Source organism: Hyperolius riggenbachi, chromosome 4 (assembly GCF_040937935.1).
Source record: "Hyperolius riggenbachi isolate aHypRig1 chromosome 4, aHypRig1.pri, whole genome shotgun sequence".
Lineage (NCBI taxonomy): Eukaryota > Metazoa > Chordata > Amphibia > Anura > Hyperoliidae > Hyperolius > Hyperolius riggenbachi.
Genome location: NC_090649.1, coordinates 24,775,189 through 24,796,033, shown reverse-complemented (window position 1 = coordinate 24,796,033; position 20,845 = coordinate 24,775,189). Strand labels below are relative to the sequence as shown.

At 46.6% G+C, this 20,845-nt stretch overlaps 28 non-coding genes across 28 annotated transcripts; all 28 read right to left on the bottom strand.

Moving 5' to 3' along the window:
* Window positions 1–360: 360 nt before the first annotated feature.
* On the bottom strand, window positions 361–459 carry TRNAY-GUA (transfer RNA tyrosine (anticodon GUA)). Its single transcript has 2 exons — window positions 423–459; window positions 361–396 (listed from the first exon to the last, which is right to left on the bottom strand). It is a non-coding gene; the product is annotated as a tRNA-Tyr (tRNA).
* A 106-nt stretch (window positions 460–565) lies between these two features.
* On the bottom strand, window positions 566–638 carry TRNAA-AGC (transfer RNA alanine (anticodon AGC)). The gene has a single exon. It is a non-coding gene; the product is annotated as a tRNA-Ala (tRNA).
* Window positions 639–1,377: 739 nt separating this feature from the next.
* TRNAY-GUA (transfer RNA tyrosine (anticodon GUA)) lies at window positions 1,378–1,476 on the bottom strand. The gene is made up of 2 exons: window positions 1,440–1,476; window positions 1,378–1,413 (listed from the first exon to the last, which is right to left on the bottom strand). It is a non-coding gene; the product is annotated as a tRNA-Tyr (tRNA).
* A 106-nt stretch (window positions 1,477–1,582) lies between these two features.
* TRNAA-AGC (transfer RNA alanine (anticodon AGC)) lies at window positions 1,583–1,655 on the bottom strand. Its single transcript has one exon. It is a non-coding gene; the product is annotated as a tRNA-Ala (tRNA).
* A 739-nt stretch (window positions 1,656–2,394) lies between these two features.
* On the bottom strand, window positions 2,395–2,493 carry TRNAY-GUA (transfer RNA tyrosine (anticodon GUA)). The gene is made up of 2 exons: window positions 2,457–2,493; window positions 2,395–2,430 (listed from the first exon to the last, which is right to left on the bottom strand). It is a non-coding gene; the product is annotated as a tRNA-Tyr (tRNA).
* A 106-nt stretch (window positions 2,494–2,599) lies between these two features.
* On the bottom strand, window positions 2,600–2,672 carry TRNAA-AGC (transfer RNA alanine (anticodon AGC)). The gene has a single exon. It is a non-coding gene; the product is annotated as a tRNA-Ala (tRNA).
* A 735-nt stretch (window positions 2,673–3,407) lies between these two features.
* On the bottom strand, window positions 3,408–3,506 carry TRNAY-GUA (transfer RNA tyrosine (anticodon GUA)). Its single transcript has 2 exons — window positions 3,470–3,506; window positions 3,408–3,443 (listed from the first exon to the last, which is right to left on the bottom strand). It is a non-coding gene; the product is annotated as a tRNA-Tyr (tRNA).
* Window positions 3,507–3,612: 106 nt separating this feature from the next.
* Window positions 3,613–3,685, bottom strand: TRNAA-AGC (transfer RNA alanine (anticodon AGC)). The gene has a single exon. It is a non-coding gene; the product is annotated as a tRNA-Ala (tRNA).
* A 739-nt stretch (window positions 3,686–4,424) lies between these two features.
* Window positions 4,425–4,523, bottom strand: TRNAY-GUA (transfer RNA tyrosine (anticodon GUA)). Its single transcript has 2 exons — window positions 4,487–4,523; window positions 4,425–4,460 (listed from the first exon to the last, which is right to left on the bottom strand). It is a non-coding gene; the product is annotated as a tRNA-Tyr (tRNA).
* A 106-nt stretch (window positions 4,524–4,629) lies between these two features.
* TRNAA-AGC (transfer RNA alanine (anticodon AGC)) lies at window positions 4,630–4,702 on the bottom strand. Its single transcript has one exon. It is a non-coding gene; the product is annotated as a tRNA-Ala (tRNA).
* A 739-nt stretch (window positions 4,703–5,441) lies between these two features.
* TRNAY-GUA (transfer RNA tyrosine (anticodon GUA)) lies at window positions 5,442–5,540 on the bottom strand. The gene is made up of 2 exons: window positions 5,504–5,540; window positions 5,442–5,477 (listed from the first exon to the last, which is right to left on the bottom strand). It is a non-coding gene; the product is annotated as a tRNA-Tyr (tRNA).
* A 106-nt stretch (window positions 5,541–5,646) lies between these two features.
* TRNAA-AGC (transfer RNA alanine (anticodon AGC)) lies at window positions 5,647–5,719 on the bottom strand. Its single transcript has one exon. It is a non-coding gene; the product is annotated as a tRNA-Ala (tRNA).
* A 739-nt stretch (window positions 5,720–6,458) lies between these two features.
* Window positions 6,459–6,557, bottom strand: TRNAY-GUA (transfer RNA tyrosine (anticodon GUA)). The gene is made up of 2 exons: window positions 6,521–6,557; window positions 6,459–6,494 (listed from the first exon to the last, which is right to left on the bottom strand). It is a non-coding gene; the product is annotated as a tRNA-Tyr (tRNA).
* A 106-nt stretch (window positions 6,558–6,663) lies between these two features.
* Window positions 6,664–6,736, bottom strand: TRNAA-AGC (transfer RNA alanine (anticodon AGC)). The gene has a single exon. It is a non-coding gene; the product is annotated as a tRNA-Ala (tRNA).
* Window positions 6,737–7,476: 740 nt separating this feature from the next.
* Window positions 7,477–7,575, bottom strand: TRNAY-GUA (transfer RNA tyrosine (anticodon GUA)). Its single transcript has 2 exons — window positions 7,539–7,575; window positions 7,477–7,512 (listed from the first exon to the last, which is right to left on the bottom strand). It is a non-coding gene; the product is annotated as a tRNA-Tyr (tRNA).
* Window positions 7,576–7,681: 106 nt separating this feature from the next.
* TRNAA-AGC (transfer RNA alanine (anticodon AGC)) lies at window positions 7,682–7,754 on the bottom strand. Its single transcript has one exon. It is a non-coding gene; the product is annotated as a tRNA-Ala (tRNA).
* Window positions 7,755–8,494: 740 nt separating this feature from the next.
* TRNAY-GUA (transfer RNA tyrosine (anticodon GUA)) lies at window positions 8,495–8,593 on the bottom strand. The gene is made up of 2 exons: window positions 8,557–8,593; window positions 8,495–8,530 (listed from the first exon to the last, which is right to left on the bottom strand). It is a non-coding gene; the product is annotated as a tRNA-Tyr (tRNA).
* A 106-nt stretch (window positions 8,594–8,699) lies between these two features.
* TRNAA-AGC (transfer RNA alanine (anticodon AGC)) lies at window positions 8,700–8,772 on the bottom strand. Its single transcript has one exon. It is a non-coding gene; the product is annotated as a tRNA-Ala (tRNA).
* Window positions 8,773–10,528: 1,756 nt separating this feature from the next.
* TRNAY-GUA (transfer RNA tyrosine (anticodon GUA)) lies at window positions 10,529–10,627 on the bottom strand. The gene is made up of 2 exons: window positions 10,591–10,627; window positions 10,529–10,564 (listed from the first exon to the last, which is right to left on the bottom strand). It is a non-coding gene; the product is annotated as a tRNA-Tyr (tRNA).
* Window positions 10,628–11,546: 919 nt separating this feature from the next.
* Window positions 11,547–11,645, bottom strand: TRNAY-GUA (transfer RNA tyrosine (anticodon GUA)). The gene is made up of 2 exons: window positions 11,609–11,645; window positions 11,547–11,582 (listed from the first exon to the last, which is right to left on the bottom strand). It is a non-coding gene; the product is annotated as a tRNA-Tyr (tRNA).
* A 919-nt stretch (window positions 11,646–12,564) lies between these two features.
* Window positions 12,565–12,663, bottom strand: TRNAY-GUA (transfer RNA tyrosine (anticodon GUA)). The gene is made up of 2 exons: window positions 12,627–12,663; window positions 12,565–12,600 (listed from the first exon to the last, which is right to left on the bottom strand). It is a non-coding gene; the product is annotated as a tRNA-Tyr (tRNA).
* A 918-nt stretch (window positions 12,664–13,581) lies between these two features.
* TRNAY-GUA (transfer RNA tyrosine (anticodon GUA)) lies at window positions 13,582–13,680 on the bottom strand. Its single transcript has 2 exons — window positions 13,644–13,680; window positions 13,582–13,617 (listed from the first exon to the last, which is right to left on the bottom strand). It is a non-coding gene; the product is annotated as a tRNA-Tyr (tRNA).
* A 919-nt stretch (window positions 13,681–14,599) lies between these two features.
* On the bottom strand, window positions 14,600–14,698 carry TRNAY-GUA (transfer RNA tyrosine (anticodon GUA)). Its single transcript has 2 exons — window positions 14,662–14,698; window positions 14,600–14,635 (listed from the first exon to the last, which is right to left on the bottom strand). It is a non-coding gene; the product is annotated as a tRNA-Tyr (tRNA).
* Window positions 14,699–15,617: 919 nt separating this feature from the next.
* TRNAY-GUA (transfer RNA tyrosine (anticodon GUA)) lies at window positions 15,618–15,716 on the bottom strand. Its single transcript has 2 exons — window positions 15,680–15,716; window positions 15,618–15,653 (listed from the first exon to the last, which is right to left on the bottom strand). It is a non-coding gene; the product is annotated as a tRNA-Tyr (tRNA).
* Window positions 15,717–16,634: 918 nt separating this feature from the next.
* TRNAY-GUA (transfer RNA tyrosine (anticodon GUA)) lies at window positions 16,635–16,733 on the bottom strand. The gene is made up of 2 exons: window positions 16,697–16,733; window positions 16,635–16,670 (listed from the first exon to the last, which is right to left on the bottom strand). It is a non-coding gene; the product is annotated as a tRNA-Tyr (tRNA).
* A 917-nt stretch (window positions 16,734–17,650) lies between these two features.
* Window positions 17,651–17,749, bottom strand: TRNAY-GUA (transfer RNA tyrosine (anticodon GUA)). Its single transcript has 2 exons — window positions 17,713–17,749; window positions 17,651–17,686 (listed from the first exon to the last, which is right to left on the bottom strand). It is a non-coding gene; the product is annotated as a tRNA-Tyr (tRNA).
* Window positions 17,750–17,855: 106 nt separating this feature from the next.
* TRNAA-AGC (transfer RNA alanine (anticodon AGC)) lies at window positions 17,856–17,928 on the bottom strand. Its single transcript has one exon. It is a non-coding gene; the product is annotated as a tRNA-Ala (tRNA).
* Window positions 17,929–19,886: 1,958 nt separating this feature from the next.
* Window positions 19,887–19,959, bottom strand: TRNAA-AGC (transfer RNA alanine (anticodon AGC)). Its single transcript has one exon. It is a non-coding gene; the product is annotated as a tRNA-Ala (tRNA).
* Window positions 19,960–20,845: the final 886 nt, after the last annotated feature.

Genomic DNA, 20,845 nt, shown 5'->3' with positions numbered 1-20,845 from the left:
TGTTGCTTTTTTTTTGTGCTCTGGACTGAGGTGCAGTGAGGCTAAAAAGGGGGAACTTGATGGCCACTGAGCTATGAAAGGATACCCCACAAGAGTCTTTTTTGGCCTCTGATCCTCAACCCTACCCAGCTGAACTCTGTAACTCTTTCTAGCAAGCTGCCCGACTCCCCTTTTTTAATTGAGTCAGGGTAACAGTAATAGGTAATTACCCTGGCAGGTAGAAGCCCAAAAATGGTTTGCCAGAGACGTGGGCCGTTTTCCACTAAAGCGGTGGAGTAAGGAAGACGCTGTTGTATCATGGGATGCAAACGGGAAAGGGTCAACAAGAAAGACGGTGTGTTATCAACGTGACGTAAAAGTTTCTTCGAGCCGGAATCGAACCAGCGACCTAAGGATTACAGTTTTCTCAACATTTTGTCAATCTACAGTCCTCCGCTCTACCAGCTGAGCTATCGAAGGATACCCCAGCTAAGGTTTTGCCAGCCTTTGATCCTCATTCCTAGCGAGCGGAAGGTGCAGAAAATGAGTGTTTGTCTCTGGGGTTCAAGATGGAAAAGTATGTGTGTGGAGGATGCGGGCATCGATCCCGCTACCTCTCGCATGCTAAGCGAGCGCTCTACCATTTGAGCTAATCCCCCATCTACACACATCTGCGCAAGAGACGCGGGCGGATGAGCGGAACTGCGATGTCAGAGTTAACGATGGAACGCCACACAGTGTCATTGGAATGGAGGACTGTGTATTTTACAACATTTCTTTTGTCTTCACAGAGTGTTGAGCAAGGGGTCAACAAAAAGTAGGAATTTTAGAAAGGTGTGATACAACCGGTAAAAAGTAATCAGACTCCCAAAAGTGGAAGCAGACAAAACGGGTCGCTAGAGGTATTAAGTCAAATACAAAGCACTTTGTCTTCAAACAAAGTAGTGGGCTGCTGCCAATAAGGGTCGCTACTGACTTTAGTTCTTCTCCAATGACCTAGTAGATGGAATGGAAAGTGGGAGAAAGCACTCTTGCCCTTGTTGCTTTTTTTTTGTGCTCTGGACTGAGGTGCAGTGAGGCTAAAAAGGGGGAACTTGATGGCCACTGAGCTATGAAAGGATACCCCACAAGAGTCTTTTTTGGCCTTTGATCCTCAACCCTACCCAGCTGAACTCTGTAACTCTTTCTAGCAAGCTGCCAGACTCCCCTTTTTTAATTGAGTCAGGGTAACAGTAATAGGTAATTACCCTGGCAGGTAGAAGCCCAAAAATGGTTTGCCAGAGATGTGGGCCGTTTTCCACTAAAGCGGCGGAGTAAGGAAGACGCTGTTGTATCATGGGATGCAAACGGGAAAGGGTCAACAAGAAAGACGGTGTGTTATCAACGTGACGTAAAAGTTCCTTCGAGCCGGAATCGAACCAGCGACCTAAGGATTACAGTTTTCTCAACATTTTGTCAATCTACAGTCCTCCGCTCTACCAGCTGAGCTATCGAAGGATACCCCAGCTAAGGTTTTGCCAGCCTTTGATCCTCATTCCTAGCGAGCGGAAGGTGCAGAAAATGAGTGTTTGTCTCTGGGGTTCAAGATGGAAAAGCATGTGTGTGGAGGATGCGGGCATCGATCCCGCTACCTCTCGCATGCTAAGCGAGCGCTCTACCATTTGAGCTAATCCCCCATCTATACACATCTGCGCAAGAGACGCGGGCGGATGAGCGGAACTGCGATGTCAGAGTTAACGATGGAACGCCACACAGTTTCATTGGAATGGAGGACTGTGTATTTTACAACATTTCTTTTGTCTTCACAGAGTGTTGAGCAAGGGGTCAACAAAAAGTAGGAATTTTAGAAAGGTGTGATACAACCGGTAAAAAGTAATCAGACTCCCAAAAGTGGAAGCAGACAAAACGGGTCGCTAGAGGTATTAAGTCAAATACAAAGCACTTTTTCTTCAAACAAAGTAGTGGGCTGCTGCCAATAAGGGTCGCTACTGACTTTAGTTCTTCTCCAATGACCTAGTAGATGGAATGGAAAGTGGGAGAAAGCACTCTTGCCCTTGTTGCTTTTTTTGTGTGCTCTGGACTGAGGTGCAGTGAGGCTAAAAAGGGGGAACTTGATGGCCACTGAGCTATGAAAGGATACCCCACAAGAGTCTTTTTTGGCCTTTGATCCTCAACCCTACCCAGCTGAACTCTGTAACTCTTTCTAGCAAGCTGCCCGACTCCCCTTTTTTAATTGAGTCAGGGTAACAGTAATAGGTAATTACCCTGGCAGGTAGAAGCCTAAAAATGGTTTGCCAGAGATGTGGGCCGTTTTCCACTAAAGCGGTGGAGTAAGGAAGACGCTGTTGTATCATGGGATGCAAACGGGAAAGGGTCAACAAGAAAGACGGTGTGTTATCAACGTGACGTAAAAGTTCCTTCGAGCCGGAATCGAACCAGCGACCTAAGGATTACAGTTTTCTCAACATTTTGTCAATCTACAGTCCTCCGCTCTACCAGCTGAGCTATCGAAGGATACCCCAGCTGAGGTTTTGCCAGCCTTTGATCCTCATTCCTAGCGAGCGGAAGGTGCAGAAAATGAGTGTTTGTCTCTGGGGTTCAAGATGGAAAAGCATGTGTGTGGAGGATGCGGGCATCGATCCCGCTACCTCTCGCATGCTAAGCGAGCGCTCTACCATTTGAGCTAATCCCCCATCTATACACATCTGCGCAAGAGACGCGGGCGGATGAGCGGAACTGCGATGTCAGAGTTAACGATGGAACGCCACACAGTTTCATTGGAATGGAGGACTGTGTATTTTACAACATTTCTTTTGTCTTCACAGAGTGTTGAGCAAGGGGTCAACAAAAAGTAGGAATTTTAGAAAGGTGTGATACAACCGGTAAAAAGTAATCAGACTCCCAAAAGTGGAAGCAGACAAAACGGGTCGCTAGAGGTATTAAGTCAAATACAAAGCACTTTGTCTTCAAAGTAGTGGGCTGCTGCCAATAAGGGTCGCTACTGACTTTAGTTCTTCTCCAATGACCTAGTAGATGGAATGGAAAGTGGGAGATAGCACTCTCGCCCTTGTTGCTTTTTTTTTGTGCTCTGGACTGAGGTGCAGTGAGGCTAAAAAGGGGGAACTTGATGGCCACTGAGCTATGAAAGGATACCCCACAAGAGTCTTTTTGGGCCTTTGATCCTCAACCCTACCCAGCTGAACTCTGTAACTCTTTCTAGCAAGCTGCCCGACTCCCCTTTTTTAATTGAGTCAGGGTAACAGTAATAGGTAATTACCCTGGCAGGTAGAAGCCCAAAAATGGTTTGCCAGAGATGTGGGCCGTTTTCCACTAAAGCGGTGGAGTAAGGAAGACGCTGTTGTATCATGGGATGCAAACGGGAAAGGGTCAACAAGAAAGACGGTGTGTTATCAACGTGACGTAAAAGTTCCTTCGAGCCGGAATTGAACCAGCGACCTAAGGATTACAGTTTTCTCAACATTTTGTCAATCTACAGTCCTCCGCTCTACCAGCTGAGCTATCGAAGGATACCCCATCTAAGGTTTTGCCAGCCTTTGATCCTCATTCCTAGCGAGCGGAAGGTGCAGAAAATGAGTGTTTGTCTCTGGGGTTCAAGATGGAAAAGCATGTGTGTGAAGGATGCGGGCATCGATCCCGCTACCTCTCGCATGCTAAGCGAGCGCTCTACCATTTGAGCTAATCCCCCATCTACACACATCTGCGCAAGAGACGCGGGCGGATGAGCGGAACTGCGATGTCAGGGTTAACGATGGAACGCCACACAGTTTCATTGGAATGGAGGACTGTGTATTTTACAACATTTCTTTTGTCTTCACAGAGTGTTGAGCAAGGGGTCAACAAAAAGTAGGAATTTTAGAAAGGTGTGATACAACCGGTAAAAAGGAATCAGACTCCCAAAAGTGGAAGCAGACAAAACGGGTCGCTAGAGGTATTAAGTCAAATACAAAGCACTTTGTCTTCAAACAAAGTAGTGGGCTGCTGCCAATAAGGGTCGCTACTGACTTTAGTTCTTCTCCAATGCCCTAGTAGATGAAATGGAAAGTGGGAGATAGCACTCTTGCCCTTGTTGCTTTTTTTTTGTGCTCTGGACTGAGGTGCAGTGAGGCTAAAAAGGGGGAACTTGATGGCCACTGAGCTATGAAAGGATACCCCACAAGAGTCTTTTTTGGCCTCTGATCCTCAACCCTACCCAGCTGAACTCTGTAACTCTTTCTAGCAAGCTGCCCGACTCCCCTTTTTTAATTGAGTCAGGGTAACAGTAATAGGTAATTACCCTGGCAGGTAGAAGCCCAAAAATGGTTTGCCAGAGACGTGGGCCGTTTTCCACTAAAGCGGTGGAGTAAGGAAGACGCTGTTGTATCATGGGATGCAAACGGGAAAGGGTCAACAAGAAAGACGGTGTGTTATCAACGTGACGTAAAAGTTTCTTCGAGCCGGAATCGAACCAGCGACCTAAGGATTACAGTTTTCTCAACATTTTGTCAATCTACAGTCCTCCGCTCTACCAGCTGAGCTATCGAAGGATACCCCAGCTAAGGTTTTGCCAGCCTTTGATCCTCATTCCTAGCGAGCGGAAGGTGCAGAAAATGAGTGTTTGTCTCTGGGGTTCAAGATGGAAAAGTATGTGTGTGGAGGATGCGGGCATCGATCCCGCTACCTCTCGCATGCTAAGCGAGCGCTCTACCATTTGAGCTAATCCCCCATCTACACACATCTGCGCAAGAGACGCGGGCGGATGAGCGGAACTGCGATGTCAGAGTTAACGATGGAACGCCACACAGTGTCATTGGAATGGAGGACTGTGTATTTTACAACATTTCTTTTGTCTTCACAGAGTGTTGAGCAAGGGGTCAACAAAAAGTAGGAATTTTAGAAAGGTGTGATACAACCGGTAAAAAGTAATCAGACTCCCAAAAGTGGAAGCAGACAAAACGGGTCGCTAGAGGTATTAAGTCAAATACAAAGCACTTTGTCTTCAAACAAAGTAGTGGGCTGCTGCCAATAAGGGTCGCTACTGACTTTAGTTCTTCTCCAATGACCTAGTAGATGGAATGGAAAGTGGGAGAAAGCACTCTTGCCCTTGTTGCTTTTTTTTTGTGCTCTGGACTGAGGTGCAGTGAGGCTAAAAAGGGGGAACTTGATGGCCACTGAGCTATGAAAGGATACCCCACAAGAGTCTTTTTTGGCCTTTGATCCTCAACCCTACCCAGCTGAACTCTGTAACTCTTTCTAGCAAGCTGCCAGACTCCCCTTTTTTAATTGAGTCAGGGTAACAGTAATAGGTAATTACCCTGGCAGGTAGAAGCCCAAAAATGGTTTGCCAGAGATGTGGGCCGTTTTCCACTAAAGCGGCGGAGTAAGGAAGACGCTGTTGTATCATGGGATGCAAACGGGAAAGGGTCAACAAGAAAGACGGTGTGTTATCAACGTGACGTAAAAGTTCCTTCGAGCCGGAATCGAACCAGCGACCTAAGGATTACAGTTTTCTCAACATTTTGTCAATCTACAGTCCTCCGCTCTACCAGCTGAGCTATCGAAGGATACCCCAGCTAAGGTTTTGCCAGCCTTTGATCCTCATTCCTAGCGAGCGGAAGGTGCAGAAAATGAGTGTTTGTCTCTGGGGTTCAAGATGGAAAAGCATGTGTGTGGAGGATGCGGGCATCGATCCCGCTACCTCTCGCATGCTAAGCGAGCGCTCTACCATTTGAGCTAATCCCCCATCTATACACATCTGCGCAAGAGACGCGGGCGGATGAGCGGAACTGCGATGTCAGAGTTAACGATGGAACGCCACACAGTTTCATTGGAATGGAGGACTGTGTATTTTACAACATTTCTTTTGTCTTCACAGAGTGTTGAGCAAGGGGTCAACAAAAAGTAGGAATTTTAGAAAGGTGTGATACAACCGGTAAAAAGTAATCAGACTCCCAAAAGTGGAAGCAGACAAAACGGGTCGCTAGAGGTATTAAGTCAAATACAAAGCACTTTTTCTTCAAACAAAGTAGTGGGCTGCTGCCAATAAGGGTCGCTACTGACTTTAGTTCTTCTCCAATGACCTAGTAGATGGAATGGAAAGTGGGAGAAAGCACTCTTGCCCTTGTTGCTTTTTTTGTGTGCTCTGGACTGAGGTGCAGTGAGGCTAAAAAGGGGGAACTTGATGGCCACTGAGCTATGAAAGGATACCCCACAAGAGTCTTTTTTGGCCTTTGATCCTCAACCCTACCCAGCTGAACTCTGTAACTCTTTCTAGCAAGCTGCCCGACTCCCCTTTTTTAATTGAGTCAGGGTAACAGTAATAGGTAATTACCCTGGCAGGTAGAAGCCTAAAAATGGTTTGCCAGAGATGTGGGCCGTTTTCCACTAAAGCGGTGGAGTAAGGAAGACGCTGTTGTATCATGGGATGCAAACGGGAAAGGGTCAACAAGAAAGACGGTGTGTTATCAACGTGACGTAAAAGTTCCTTCGAGCCGGAATCGAACCAGCGACCTAAGGATTACAGTTTTCTCAACATTTTGTCAATCTACAGTCCTCCGCTCTACCAGCTGAGCTATCGAAGGATACCCCAGCTGAGGTTTTGCCAGCCTTTGATCCTCATTCCTAGCGAGCGGAAGGTGCAGAAAATGAGTGTTTGTCTCTGGGGTTCAAGATGGAAAAGCATGTGTGTGGAGGATGCGGGCATCGATCCCGCTACCTCTCGCATGCTAAGCGAGCGCTCTACCATTTGAGCTAATCCCCCATCTATACACATCTGCGCAAGAGACGCGGGCGGATGAGCGGAACTGCGATGTCAGAGTTAACGATGGAACGCCACACAGTTTCATTGGAATGGAGGACTGTGTATTTTACAACATTTCTTTTGTCTTCACAGAGTGTTGAGCAAGGGGTCAACAAAAAGTAGGAATTTTAGAAAGGTGTGATACAACCGGTAAAAAGTAATCAGACTCCCAAAAGTGGAAGCAGACAAAACGGGTCGCTAGAGGTATTAAGTCAAATACAAAGCACTTTGTCTTCAAACAAAGTAGTGGGCTGCTGCCAATAAGGGTCGCTACTGACTTTAGTTCTTCTCCAATGACCTAGTAGATGGAATGGAAAGTGGGAAAAAGCACTCTTGCCCTTGTTGCTTTTTTTTTTGTGCTCTGGACTGAGGTGCAGTGAGGCTAAAAAGGGGGAACTTGATGGCCACTGAGCTATGAAAGGATACCCCACAAGAGTCTTTTTTGGCCTTTGATCCTCAACCCTACCCAGCTGAACTCTGTAACTCTTTCTAGCAAGCTGCCCGACTCCCCTTTTTTAATTGAGTCAGGGTAACAGTAATAGGTAATTACCCTGGCAGGTAGAAGCCCAAAAATGGTTTGCCAGAGATGTGGGCCGTTTTCCACTAAAGCGGTGGAGTAAGGAAGACGCTGTTGTATCATGGGATGCAAACGGGAAAGGGTCAACAAGAAAGACGGTGTGTTATCAACGTGACGTAAAAGTTCCTTCGAGCCGGAATCGAACCAGCAACCTAAGGATTACAGTTTTCTCAACATTTTGTCAATCTACAGTCCTCCGCTCTACCAGCTGAGCTATCGAAGGATACCCCAGCTAAGGTTTTGCCAGCCTTTGATCCTCATTCCTAGCGAGCGGAAGGTGCAGAAAATGAGTGTTTGTCTCTGGGGTTCAAGATGGAAAAGCATGTGTGTGGAGGATGCGGGCATCGATCCCGCTACCTCTCGCATGCTAAGCGAGCACTCTACCATTTGAGCTAATCCCCCATCTATACACATCTGCGCAAGAGACGCGGGCGGATGAGCGGAACTGCGATGTCAGAGTTAACGATGGAACGCCACACAGTTTCATTGGAATGGAGGACTGTGTATTTTACAACATTTCTTTTGTCTTCACAGAGTGTTGAGCAAGGGGTCAACAAAAAGTAGGAATTTTAGAAAGGTGTGATACAACCGGTAAAAAGTAATCAGACTCCCAAAAGTGGAAGCAGACAAAACGGGTCGCTAGAGGTATTAAGTCAAATACAAAGCACTTTGTCTTCAAACAAAGTAGTGGGCTGCTGCCAATAAGGGTCGCTACTGACTTTAGTTCTTCTCCAATGACCTAGTAGATGGAATGGAAAGTGGGAAAAAGCACTCTTGCCCTTGTTGCTTTTTTTTTTGTGCTCTGGACTGAGGTGCAGTGAGGCTAAAAAGGGGGAACTTGATGGCCACTGAGCTATGAAAGGATACCCCACAAGAGTCTTTTTTGGCCTTTGATCCTCAACCCTACCCAGCTGAACTCTGTAACTCTTTCTAGCAAGCTGCCCGACTCCCCTTTTTTAATTGAGTCAGGGTAACAGTAATAGGTAATTACCCTGGCAGGTAGAAGCCCAAAAATGGTTTGCCAGAGATGTGGGCCGTTTTCCACTAAAGCGGTGGAGTAAGGAAGACGCTGTTGTATCATGGGATGCAAACGGGAAAGGGTCAACAAGAAAGACGGTGTGTTATCAACGTGACGTAAAAGTTCCTTCGAGCCGGAATCGAACCAGCAACCTAAGGATTACAGTTTTCTCAACATTTTGTCAATCTACAGTCCTCCGCTCTACCAGCTGAGCTATCGAAGGATACCCCAGCTAAGGTTTTGCCAGCCTTTGATCCTCATTCCTAGCGAGCGGAAGGTGCAGAAAATGAGTGTTTGTCTCTGGGGTTCAAGATGGAAAAGCATGTGTGTGGAGGATGCGGGCATCGATCCCGCTACCTCTCGCATGCTAAGCGAGCACTCTACCATTTGAGCTAATCCCCCATCTATACACATCTGCGCAAGAGACGCGGGCGGATGAGCGGAACTGCGATGTCAGAGTTAACGATGGAACGCCACACAGTTTCATTGGAATGGAGGACTGTGTATTTTACAACATTTCTTTTGTCTTCACAGAGTGTTGAGCAAGGGGTCAACAAAAAGTAGGAATTTTAGAAAGGTGTGATACAACCGGTAAAAAGTAATCAGACTCCCAAAAGTGGAAGCAGACAAAACGGGTCGCTAGAGGTATTAAGTCAAATACAAAGCACTTTGTCTTCAAACAAAGTAGTGGGCTGCTGCCAATAAGGGTCGCTACTGACTTTAGTTCTTCTCCAATGACCTAGTAGATGGAATGGAAAGTGGGAGAAAGCACTCTTGCCCTTGTTGCTTTTTTTTTGTGCTCTGGACTGAGGTGCAGTGAGGCTAAAAAGGGGGAACTTGATGGCCACTGAGCTATGAAAGGATACCCCACAAGAGTCTTTTTTGGCCTTTGATCCTCAACCCTACCCAGCTGAACTCTGTAACTCTTTCTAGCAAGCTACCCGACTCCCCTTTTTTAATTGAGTCAGGGTAACAGTAATAGGTAATTACCCTGGCAGGTAGAAGCCCAAAAATGGTTTGCCAGAGATGTGGGCCGTTTTCCACTAAAGCGGTGGAGTAAGGAAGACGCTGTTGTATCATGGGATGCAAACGGGAAAGGGTCAACAAGAAAGACGGTGTGTTATCAACGTGACGTAAAAGTTCCTTTGAGCCAGAATCGAACCAGCGACCTAAGGATTACAGTTTTCTCAACATTTTGTCAATCTACAGTCCTCCGCTCTACCAGCTGAGCTATCGAAGGATACCCCAGCTAAGGTTTTGCCAGCCTTTGATCCTCATTCCTAGCGAGCGGAAGGTGCAGAAAATGAGTGTTTGTCTCTGGGGTTCAAGATGGAAAAGCATGTGTGTGGAGGATGCGGGTATCAATCCCGCTACCTCTCGCATGCTAAGCGAGCGCTCTACCATTTGAGCTTATCCCCCATCTATACACATCTGCGCAAGAGACGCGGGCGGATGAGCGGAACTGCGATGTCAGAGTTAACGATGGAACGCCACACAGTTTCATTGGAATGGAGGACTGTGTATTTTACAACATTTCTTTTGTCTTCACAGAGTGTTGAGCAAGGGGTCAACAAAAAGTAGGAATTTTAGAAAGGTGTGATACAACCGGTAAAAAGTAATCAGACTCCCAAAAGTGGAAGCAGACAAAACGGGTCGCTAGAGGTATTAAGTCAAATACAAAGCACTTTGTCTTCAAACAAAGTAGTGGGCTGCTGCCAATAAGGGTCGCTACTGACTTTAGTTCTTCTCCAATGACCTAGTAGATGGAATGGAAAGTGGGAGAAAGCACTCTTGCCCTTGTTGCTTTTTTTTTGTGCTCTGGACTGAGGTGCAGTGAGGCTAAAAAGGGGGAACTTGATGGCCACTGAGCTATGAAAGGATACCCCACAAGAGTCTTTTTTGGCCTTTGATCCTCAACCCTACCTAGCTGAACTCTGTAACTCTTTCTAGCAAGCTGCCCGACTCCCCTTTTTTAATTGAGTCAGGGTAACAGTAATAGGTAATTACCCTGGCAGGTAGAAGCCCAAAAATGGTTTGCCAGAGATGTGGGCCGTTTTCCACTAAAGCGGTGGAGTAAGGAAGACGCTGTTGTATCATGGGATGCAAACGGGAAAGGGTCAACAAGAAAGACGGTGTGTTATCAACGTGACGTAAAAGTTCCTTCGAGCCGGAATCGAACCAGCAACCTAAGGATTACAGTTTTCTCAACATTTTGTCAATCTACAGTCCTCCGCTCTACCAGCTGAGCTATCGAAGGATACCCCAGCTAAGGTTTTGCCAGCCTTTGATCCTCATTCCTAGCGAGCGGAAGGTGCAGACAATGAGTGTTTGTCTCTGGGGTTCAAGATGGAAAAGCATGTGTGTGGAAGATGCGGGCATCGATCCCGCTACCTCTCACATGCTAAGTGAGCGCTCTACCATTTGAGCTAATCCCCCATCTATACACATCTGCGCAAGAGACGCGGGCGGATGAGCGGAACTGCGATGTCAGAGTTAACGATGGAACGCCACACAGTTTCATTGGAATGGAGGACTGTGTATTTTACAACATTTCTTTTGTCTTCACAGAGTGTTGAGCAAGGGGTCAACAAAAAGTAGGAATTTTAGAAAGGTGTGATACAACCGGTAAAAAGTAATCAGACTCCCAAAAGTGGAAGCAGACAAAACGGGTCGCTAGAGGTATTAAGTCAAATACAAAGCACTTTGTCTTCAAACAAAGTAGTGGGCTGCTGCCAATAAGGGTCGCTACTGACTTTAGTTCTTCTCCAATGACCTAGTAGATGGAATGGAAAGTGGGAGAAAGCACTCTTGCCCTTGTTGCTTTTTTTTTTGTGCTCTGGACTGAGGTGCAGTGAGGCTAAAAAGGGGGAACTTGATGGCCACTGAGCTATGAAAGGATACCCCACAAGAGTCTTTTTTGGCCTTTGATCCTCAACCCTACCCAGCTGAACTCTGTAACTCTTTCTAGCAAGCTGCCCGACTCCCCTTTTTTAATTGAGTCAGGGTAACAGTAATAGGTAATTACCCTGGCAGGTAGAAGCCCAAAAATGGTTTGCCAGAGATGTGGGCCGTTTTCCACTAAAGCGGTGGAGTAAGGAAGACGCTGTTGTATCATGGGATGCAAACGGGAAAGGGTCAACAAGAAAGACGGTGTGTTATCAACGTGACGTAAAAGTTCCTTCGAGCCGGAATCGAACCAGCGACCTAAGGATTACAGTTTTCTCAACATTTTGTCAATCTACAGTCCTCCGCTCTACCAGCTGAGCTATCGAAGGATACCCCAGCTAAGGTTTTGCCAGCCTTTGATCCTCATTCCTAGCGAGCGGAAGGTGCAGAAAATGAGTGTTTGTCTCTGGGGTTCAAGATGGAAAAGCATGTGTGTGGAGGATGCGGGCATCGATCCCGCTACCTCTCGCATGCTAAGCGAGCGCTCTACCATTTGAGCTAATCCCCAATCTATACACATCTGCGCAAGAGACGCGGGCGGATGAGCGGAACTGCGATGTCAGAGTTAACGATGGAACGCCACACAGTTTCATTGGAATGGAGGACTGTGTATTTTACAACATTTCTTTTGTCTTCACAGAGTGTTGAGCAAGGGGTCAACAAAAAGTAGGAATTTTAGAAAGGTGTGATACAACCGGTAAAAAGTAATCAGACTCCCAAAAGTGGAAGCAGACAAAACGGGTCGCTAGAGGTATTAAGTCAAATACAAAGCACTTTTTCTTCAAACAAAGTAGTGGGCTGCTGCCAATAAGGGTCGCTACTGACTTTAGTTCTTCTCCAATGACCTAGTAGATGGAATGGAAAGTGGGAGAAAGCACTCTTGCCCTTGTTGCTTTTTTTTTTGTGCTCTGGACTGAGGTTCAGTGAGGCTAAAAAGGGGGAACTTGATGGCCACTGAGCTATGAAAGGATACCCCACAAGAGTCTTTTTTGGCCTTTGATCCTCAACCCTACCCAGCTGAACTCTGTAACTCTTTCTAGCAAGCTGCCCGACTCCCCTTTTTTAATTGAGTCAGGGTAACAGTAATAGGTAATTACCCTGGCAGGTAGAAGCCCAAAAATGGTTTGCCAGAGATGTGGGCCGTTTTCCACTAAAGCGGTGGAGTAAGGAAGACGCTGTTGTATCATGGGATGCAAACGGGAAAGGGTCAACAAGAAAGACGGTGTGTTATCAACGTGACGTAAAAGTTCCTTCGAGCCGGAATCGAACCAGCGACCTAAGGATTACAGTTTTCTCAACATTTTGTCAATCTACAGTCCTCCGCTCTACCAGCTGAGCTATCAAAGGATTCCCCAGCTAAGGTTTTGCCAGCCTTTGATCCTCATTCCTAGCGAGCGGAAGGTGCAGAAAATGAGTGTTTGTCTCTGGGGTTCAAGATGGAAAAGCATGTGTGTGGAGGATGAGGGCATCGATCCCGCTACCTCTCGCATGCTAAGCGAGCGCTCTACCATTTGAGCTAATCCCCCATCTATACACATCTGCGCAAGAGACGCGGGCGGATGAGCGGAACTGCGATGTCAGAGTTAACGATGGAACGCCACACAGTTTCATTGGAATGGAGGACTGTGTATTTTACAACATTTCTTTTGTCTTCACAGAGTGTTGAGCAAGGGGTCAACAAAAAGTAGGAATTTTAGAAAGGTGTGATACAACCGGTAAAAAGTAATCAGACTCCCAAAAGTGGAAGCAGACAAAACGGGTCGCTAGAGGTATTAAGTCAAATACAAAGCACTTTGTCTTCAAACAAAGTAGTGGGCTGCTGCCAATAAGGGTCGCTACTGACTTTAGTTCTTCTCCAATGACCTAGTAGATGGAATGGAAAGTGGGAGATAGCACTCTTGCCCTTGTTGCTTTTTTTTTGTGCTCTGGACTGAGGTGCAGTGAGGCTAAAAAGGGGGAACTTGATGGCCACTGAGCTATGAAAGGATACCCCACAAGAGTCTTTTTTGGCCTTTGATCCTCAACCCTACCCAGCTGAACTCTGTAACTCTTTCTAGCAAGCTGCCCGACTCCCCTTTTTTAATTGAGTCAGGGTAACAGTAATGGGTAATTACCCTGGCAGGTAGAAGCCCAAAAATGGTTTGCCAGAGATGTGGGCCGTTTTCCACTAAAGCGGTGGAGTAAGGAAGACGCTGTTGTATCATGGGATGCAAACGGGAAAGGGTCAACAAGAAAGACGGTGTGTTATCAACGTGACGTAAAAGTTCCTTCGAGCCGGAATCGAACCAGCGACCTAAGGATTACAGTTTTCTCAACATTTTGTCAATCTACAGTCCTCCGCTCTACCAGCTGAGCTATCGAAGGATACCCCAGCTAAGGTTTTGCCAGCCTTTGATCCTCATTCCTAGCGAGCGGAAGGTGCAGACAATGAGTGTTTGTCTCTGGGGTTCAAGATGGAAAAGCATGTGTGTGGAAGATGCGGGCATCGATCCCGCTACCTCTCACATGCTAAGTGAGCGCTCTACCATTTGAGCTAATCCCCCATCTATACACATCTGCGCAAGAGACGCGGGCGGATGAGCGGAACTGCGATGTCAGAGTTAACGATGGAACGCCACACAGTTTCATTGGAATGGAGGACTGTGTATTTTACAACATTTCTTTTGTCTTCACAGAGTGTTGAGCAAGGGGTCAACAAAAAGTAGGAATTTTAGAAAGGTGTGATACAACCGGTAAAAAGTAATCAGACTCCCAAAAGTGGAAGCAGACAAAACGGGTCGCTAGAGGTATTAAGTCAAATACAAAGCACTTTGTCTTCAAACAAAGTAGTGGGCTGCTGCCAATAAGGGTCGCTACTGACTTTAGTTCTTCTCCAATGACCTAGTAGATGGAATGGAAAGTGGGAGAAAGCACTCTTGCCCTTGTTGCTTTTTTTTTTGTGCTCTGGACTGAGGTGCAGTGAGGCTAAAAAGGGGGAACTTGATGGCCACTGAGCTATGAAAGGATACCCCACAAGAGTCTTTTTTGGCCTTTGATCCTCAACCCTACCCAGCTGAACTCTGTAACTCTTTCTAGCAAGCTGCCCGACTCCCCTTTTTTAATTGAGTCAGGGTAACAGTAATAGGTAATTACCCTGGCAGGTAGAAGCCCAAAAATGGTTTGCCAGAGATGTGGGCCGTTTTCCACTAAAGCGGTGGAGTAAGGAAGACGCTGTTGTATCATGGGATGCAAACGGGAAAGGGTCAACAAGAAAGACGGTGTGTTATCAACGTGACGTAAAAGTTCCTTCGAGCCGGAATCGAACCAGCGACCTAAGGATTACAGTTTTCTCAACATTTTGTCAATCTACAGTCCTCCGCTCTACCAGCTGAGCTATCGAAGGATACCCCAGCTAAGGTTTTGCCAGCCTTTGATCCTCATTCCTAGCGAGCGGAAGGTGCAGAAAATGAGTGTTTGTCTCTGGGGTTCAAGATGGAAAAGCATGTGTGTGGAGGATGCGGGCATCGATCCCGCTACCTCTCGCATGCTAAGCGAGCGCTCTACCATTTGAGCTAATCCCCAATCTATACACATCTGCGCAAGAGACGCGGGCGGATGAGCGGAACTGCGATGTCAGAGTTAACGATGGAACGCCACACAGTTTCATTGGAATGGAGGACTGTGTATTTTACAACATTTCTTTTGTCTTCACAGAGTGTTGAGCAAGGGGTCAACAAAAAGTAGGAATTTTAGAAAGGTGTGATACAACCGGTAAAAAGTAATCAGACTCCCAAAAGTGGAAGCAGACAAAACGGGTCGCTAGAGGTATTAAGTCAAATACAAAGCACTTTTTCTTCAAACAAAGTAGTGGGCTGCTGCCAATAAGGGTCGCTACTGACTTTAGTTCTTCTCCAATGACCTAGTAGATGGAATGGAAAGTGGGAGAAAGCACTCTTGCCCTTGTTGCTTTTTTTTTTGTGCTCTGGACTGAGGTTCAGTGAGGCTAAAAAGGGGGAACTTGATGGCCACTGAGCTATGAAAGGATACCCCACAAGAGTCTTTTTTGGCCTTTGATCCTCAACCCTACCCAGCTGAACTCTGTAACTCTTTCTAGCAAGCTGCCCGACTCCCCTTTTTTAATTGAGTCAGGGTAACAGTAATAGGTAATTACCCTGGCAGGTAGAAGCCCAAAAATGGTTTGCCAGAGATGTGGGCCGTTTTCCACTAAAGCGGTGGAGTAAGGAAGACGCTGTTGTATCATGGGATGCAAACGGGAAAGGGTCAACAAGAAAGACGGTGTGTTATCAACGTGACGTAAAAGTTCCTTCGAGCCGGAATCGAACCAGCGACCTAAGGATTACAGTTTTCTCAACATTTTGTCAATCTACAGTCCTCCGCTCTACCAGCTGAGCTATCAAAGGATTCCCCAGCTAAGGTTTTGCCAGCCTTTGATCCTCATTCCTAGCGAGCGGAAGGTGCAGAAAATGAGTGTTTGTCTCTGGGGTTCAAGATGGAAAAGCATGTGTGTGGAGGATGAGGGCATCGATCCCGCTACCTCTCGCATGCTAAGCGAGCGCTCTACCATTTGAGCTAATCCCCCATCTATACACATCTGCGCAAGAGACGCGGGCGGATGAGCGGAACTGCGATGTCAGAGTTAACGATGGAACGCCACACAGTTTCATTGGAATGGAGGACTGTGTATTTTACAACATTTCTTTTGTCTTCACAGAGTGTTGAGCAAGGGGTCAACAAAAAGTAGGAATTTTAGAAAGGTGTGATACAACCGGTAAAAAGTAATCAGACTCCCAAAAGTGGAAGCAGACAAAACGGGTCGCTAGAGGTATTAAGTCAAATACAAAGCACTTTGTCTTCAAACAAAGTAGTGGGCTGCTGCCAATAAGGGTCGCTACTGACTTTAGTTCTTCTCCAATGACCTAGTAGATGGAATGGAAAGTGGGAGATAGCACTCTTGCCCTTGTTGCTTTTTTTTTGTGCTCTGGACTGAGGTGCAGTGAGGCTAAAAAGGGGGAACTTGATGGCCACTGAGCTATGAAAGGATACCCCACAAGAGTCTTTTTTGGCCTTTGATCCTCAACCCTACCCAGCTGAACTCTGTAACTCTTTCTAGCAAGCTGCCCGACTCCCCTTTTTTAATTGAGTCAGGGTAACAGTAATGGGTAATTACCCTGGCAGGTAGAAGCCCAAAAATGGTTTGCCAGAGATGTGGGCCGTTTTCCACTAAAGCGGTGGAGTAAGGAAGACGCTGTTGTATCATGGGATGCAAACGGGAAAGGGTCAACAAGAAAGACGGTGTGTTATCAACGTGACGTAAAAGTTCCTTCGAGCCGGAATCGAACCAGCGACCTAAGGATTACAGTTTTCTCAACATTTTGTCAATCTACAGTCCTCCGCTCTACCAGCTGAGCTATCGAAGGATACCCCAGCTAAGGTTTTGCCAGCCTTTGATCCTCATTCCTAGCGAGCGGAAGGTGCAGAAAATGAGTGTTTGTCTCTGGGGTTCAAGATGGAAAAGCATGTGTGTGGAGGATGAGGGCATCGATCCCGCTACCTCTCGCATGCTAAGCGAGCGCTCTACCATTTGAGCTAATCCCCCATCTATACACATCTGCGCAAGAGACGCGGGCGGATGAGCGGAACTGCGATGTCAGAGTTAACGATGGAACGCCACACAGTTTCATTGGAATGGAGGACTGTGTATTTTACAACATTTCTTTTGTCTTCACAGAGTGTTGAGCAAGGGGTCAACAAAAAGTAGGAATTTTAGAAAGGTGTGATACAACCGGTAAAAAGTAATCAGACTCCCAAAAGTGGAAGCAGACAAAACGGGTCGCTAGAGGTATTAAGTCAAATACAAAGCACTTTGTCTTCAAACAAAGTAGTGGGCTGCTGCCAATAAGGGTCGCTACTGACTTTAGTTCTTCTCCAATGACCTAGTAGATGGAATGGAAAGTGGGAGAAAGCACTCTTGCCCTTGTTGCTTTTTTTTGTGCTCTGGACTGAGGTGCAGTGAGGCTAAAAAGGGGGAACTTGATGGCCACTGAGCTATGAAAGGATACCCCACAAGAGTCTTTTTTGGCCTTTGATCCTCAACCCTACCCAGCTGAACTCTGTAACTCTTTCTAGCAAGCTGCCCGACTCCCCTTTTTTAATTGAGTCAGGGTAACAGTAATAGGTAATTACCCTGGCAGGTAGAAGCCCAAAAATGGTTTGCCAGAGATGTGGGCCGTTTTCCACTAAAGCGGTGGAGTAAGGAAGACGCTGTTGTATCATGGGATGCAAACGGGAAAGGGTCAACAAGAAAGACGGTGTGTTATCAACGTGATGTAAAAGTTCCTTCGAGCCGGAATCGAACCAGCGACCTAAGGATTACAGTTTTCTCAACATTTTGTCAATCTACAGTCCTCCGCTCTACCAGCTGAGCTATCGAAGGATACCCCAGCTAAGGTTTTGCCAGCCTTTGATCCTCATTCCTAGCGAGCGGAAGGTGCAGAAAATGAGTGTTTGTCTCTGGGGTTCAAGATGGAAAAGCATGTGTGTGGAGGATGCGGGCATCGATCCCACTACCTCTCGCATGCTAAGCGAGCGCTCTACCATTTGAGCTAATCCCCCATCTATACACATCTGCGCAAGAGACGCGGGCGGATGAGCGGAACTGCGATGTCAGAGTTAACGATGGAACGCCACACAGTTTCATTGGAATGGAGGACTGTGTATTTTACAACATTTCTTTTGTCTTCACAGAGTGTTGAGCAAGGGGTCAACAAAAAGTAGGAATTTTAGAAAGGTGTGATACAACCGGTAAAAAGTAATCAGACTCCCAAAAGTGGAAGCAGACAAAACGGGTCGCTAGAGGTATTAAGTCAAATACAAAGCACTTTGTCTTCAAACAAAGTAGTGGGCTGCTGCCAATAAGGGTCGCTACTGACTTTAGTTCTTCTCCAATGACCTAGTAGATGGAATGGAAAGTGGGAGAAAGCACTCTTGCCCTTGTTGCTTTTTTTTGTGCTCTGGACTGAGGTGCAGTGAGGCTAAAAAGGGGGAACTTGATGGCCACTGAGCTATGAAAGGATACCCCACAAGAGTCTTTTTTGGCCTTTGATCCTCAACCCTACCCAGCTGAACTCTGTAACTCTTTCTAGCAAGCTGCCCGACTCCCCTTTTTTAATTGAGTCAGGGTAACAGTAATAGGTAATTACCCTGGCAGGTAGAAGCCCAAAAATGGTTTGCCAGAGATGTGGGCCGTTTTCCACTAAAGCGGTGGAGTAAGGAAGACGCTGTTGTATCATGGGATGCAAACGGGAAAGGGTCAACAAGAAAGACGGTGTGTTATCAACGTGACGTAAAAGTTCCTTCCAGCCGGAATCGAACCAGCGACCTAAGGATTACAGTTTTCTCAACATTTTGTCAATCTACAGTCCTCCGCTCTACCAGCTGAGCTATTGAAGGATACCCCAGCTAAGGTTTTGCCAGCCTTTGATCCTCATTCCTAGCGAGCGGAAGGTGCAGAAAATGAGTGTTTGTCTCTGGGGTTCAAGATGGAAAAGCATGTGTGTGGAGGATGCGGGCATCGATACCTACCTCTCGCATGCTAAGCGAGCGCTCTACCATTTGAGCTAATCCCCCATCTATACACATCTGCGCAAGCGACGCGGGCGGATGAGCGGAACTGCGATGTCAGAGTTAACGATGGAACGCCACACAGTTTCATTGGAATGGAGGACTGTGTATTTTACAACATTTCTTTTGTCTTCACAGAGTGTTGAGCAAGGGGTCAACAAAAAGTAGGAATTTTAGAAAGGTGTGATACAACCGGTAAAAAGTAATCAGACTCCCAAAAGTGGAAGCAGACAAAACGGGTCGCTAGAGGTATTAAGTCAAATACAAAGCACTTTGTCTTCAAACAAAGTAGTGGGCTGCTGCCAATAAGGGTCGCTACTGACTTTAGTTCTTCTCCAATGCCCTAGTAGATGAAATGGAAAGTGGGAGATAGCACTCTTGCCCTTGTTGCTTTTTTTTTGTGCTCTGGACTGAGGTGCAGTGAGGCTAAAAAGGGGGAACTTGATGACCACTGAGCTATGAAAGGATACCCCACAAGAGTCTTTTTTGGCCTTTGATCCTCAACCCTACCCAGCTGAACTCTGTAACTCTTTCTAGCAAGCTGCCCGACTCCCCTTTTTTAATTGAGTCAGGGTAACAGTAATAGGTAATTACCCTGGCAGGTAGAAGCCCAAAAATGGTTTGCCAGAGATGTGGGCCGTTTTCCACTAAAGCGGTGGAGTAAGGAAGACGCTGTTGTATCATGGGATGCAAACGGGAAAGGGTCAACAAGAAAGACGGTGTGTTATCAACGTGACGTAAAAGTTCCTTCGAGCCGGAATCGAACCAGCGACTTAAGGAATACAGTTTTCTCAACATTTTGTCAATCTACAGTCCTCCGCTCTACCAGCTGAGCTATCGAGGGATACCCCAGCTAAGGTTTTGCCAGCCTTTGATCCTCATTCCTAGCGAGCGGAAGGTGCAGAAAATGAGTGTTTGTCTCTGGGGTTCAAGATGGAAAAGCATGTGTGTGGAGGATGCGGGCATCGATCCCGCTATCTCTCGCATGCTAAGCGAGCGCTCTACCATTTGAGCTAATCCCCCATCTATACACATCTGTGCAAGAGACGCGGGCGGATGAGCGGAACTGCGATGTCAGAGTTACCGATGGAACGCCACACAGTTTCATTGGAATGGAGGACTGTGTATTTTACAACATTTCTTTTGTCTTCACAGAGTGTTGAGCAAGGGGTCAACAAAAAGTAGGAATTTTAGAAAGGTGTGATACAACCGGTAAAAAGTAATCAGACTCCCAAAAGTGGAAGCAGACAAAACGGGTCGCTAGAGGTATTAAGTCAAATACAAAGCACTTTGTCTTCAAACAAAGTAGTGGGCTGCTGCCAATAAGGGTCGCTACTGACTTTAGTTCTTCTCCAATGCCCTAGTAGATGAAATGGAAAGTGGGAGATAGCACTCTTGCCCTTGTTGCTTTTTTTTTGTGCTCTGGACTGAGGTGCAGTGAGGCTAAAAAGGGGGAACTTGATGACCACTGAGCTATGAAAGGATACCCCACAAGAGTCTTTTTTGGCCTTTGATCCTCAACCCTACCCAGCTGAACTCTGTAACTCTTTCTAGCAAGCTGCCCGACTCCCCTTTTTTAATTGAGTCAGGGTAACAGTAATAGGTAATTACCCTGGCAGGTAGAAGCCCAAAAATGGTTTGCCAGAGATGTGGGCCGTTTTCCACTAAAGCGGTGGAGTAAGGAAGACGCTGTTGTATCATGGGATGCAAACGGGAAAGGGTCAACAAGAAAGACGGTGTGTTATCAACGTGACGTAAAAGTTCCTTCGAGCCGGAATCGAACCAGCGACCTAAAGATTACAGTTTTTTCAACATTTTGTCAATCTACAGTCCTCCGCTCTACCAGCTGAGCTATCAAAGGATACCCGAGCTAAGGTTTTGCCAGCCTTTGATCCTCATTCCTAGCGAG